At 42.2% G+C, this 1,821-nt stretch overlaps 1 pseudogene; it reads left to right on the top strand.

Annotated features, from left to right (window-relative positions):
• The first annotated feature begins 404 nt into the window (after positions 1-404).
• LOC107134237 lies at positions 405-1,339 on the top strand (annotated as a pseudogene).
• The last annotated feature ends 482 nt before the right edge of the window (positions 1,340-1,821 follow it).

The following is a 1,821-nucleotide window of genomic DNA, read 5'->3' as shown; positions in this document are numbered from 1 at the left end:
CCCAGTAAACAATAACTTCGTTCTCCCCTTTCCCCAGAACCCTGAGGGACTATCATTCTATATTTCTATCTTTATGATTTTGACTATTTTAGGTACCTTATATAAGTGAACACATGTAACAAGTGTCCTTTTATATCTGACTTATTTCACTTAGCATAATGTCTGCAAAGTTCGGCCCATTGTGTTTTGGGGGTTTGGTTTTGGGTTTTTGGGTGCACATATTATACAAATTAGCAAAATGAATAAGATCAGGACTAGATAGGAGGCTCAAAACTATCTTACCCATCTTACAGTTAATGGAGGAACATTTTCACCATATCTTCAAATGTTGTGAAACACATTTTAATTCAAGTTCTTCAGAGGAAGCATTGAATTGTCTTCTGTTGTTTTGCAGATGCAAGGTTATGGGAAGCTTTAACACCAGTTTTGAAGAGGGCTTCGTTTTGGTGGGCTTCTCAGATTGGTCACAACTGGAACTTATCTTTTTTGTCTTCATTTCAATTTTCTACTCCTAACCCTCTTTGGCAACACCGCCATCATTGCTCTGTCACGATTGGACCCTCGACTGCACACACCCATGTATTTCTTCCTCTGCCACCTCTCCTTCCTGGACCTCTGCTATACCACCAGCACTGTGCCCCAGCTGTTAATCAATCTTTCTGGACTTGACAGGACCATCAGCTATGGAGGGGTATGATTCAGCTCTTCATCTACCTCTCCCTGGGTGGAACTGAGTGTGTGCTCCTCTTTGTGATGGCCATTGACCGCTATGCTGCTCTGTGTCATCCACTCCACTACACAACCAACATGCACCCCCTTCTCTGCCAGTCCCTGGCTATTGCTGCCTGGTGGGAGGTCTTATGAACTCTCCGATTCAGACAAGCTTCATGATGGCCATGCCTCTCTGTGGCCTCCATTACCTGAACCACTTCTTCTGTGAGATGCCTTTACTCCAGAAGTTGGCTTGTGAAGACATTGGAGGAATAGAGGCCTATTTGTTTGTGGCTGGAGCCATAATTTTGGTCTTTCCTGTAGTCCTGATTCTAGGCTCCTATACACACATTGCTCGGGCAGTGCTGAGGATTAAGTCAATGGCTGGATGCAGAAAGGCTTTTGGAACATGTGGATCCCATCTCTGGGGGTTTGCCTTTTTTATGGCTCAGCCATGTACACATACCTCCAACCCATGGGCAGTTACTCTGAGATTGAAGGAAAGTTTGTTGCCCTTTTTTATATTGTCATTACTCCCATGCTCAATCCTCTGATCTATACCCTAAGGAACAAGACTGTGAAGGGGGCTCTTTGGAAGGTACTGAGGAGAGACAGAGATTCCAGGTAGGAAGAGAAATGAGGGCTAGTAAAATATCATATAATCTCTTTCATATTATGAATCCCACCTTGTTCCTTGGAAGTCAATTGGTAGTTCTCTAAAAAGTACCTTCAGTTGGAATCAAGATTTTATTTACTTATTTCTCTGGAAGTTAGAAACGGGGATCACTTGAGTTGCTTTTTAAGTTAGTATTTATGATCTTTGGCCAGCAAGAGGTAATTGTTGGGATGTGGGTGTGTTATGTCCTCTTGTGAAGAATGGGGATGGGTTTTTGAGAAGTCTGAGACTGAAAGAAGACTTAATTCAGAATTAAAGCACATTTCCAAACAATGATTGCCAATGTAGTACTCTGTGCTCAAAGGCAGAGAACAAGAGTTTACTTCTGCTTTATAAATTGATTGTGGATTAGGGAGGGATATAGATGAAAGGTAAAGCTTGATTAGCATGTGAGAGTTCCTGGGTTCAATCTCCAGCACCAAAAAATAAATAAA

The sequence above is a fragment of the Marmota marmota genome, unplaced genomic scaffold, assembly GCF_001458135.2.
Source record: "Marmota marmota marmota unplaced genomic scaffold, marMar, whole genome shotgun sequence".
NCBI classification, from domain to species: Eukaryota; Metazoa; Chordata; class Mammalia; order Rodentia; family Sciuridae; genus Marmota; species Marmota marmota.
Note: the sequence above shows the minus strand (reverse complement) of the source record. Positions and strands in the feature narration are given on the sequence as shown.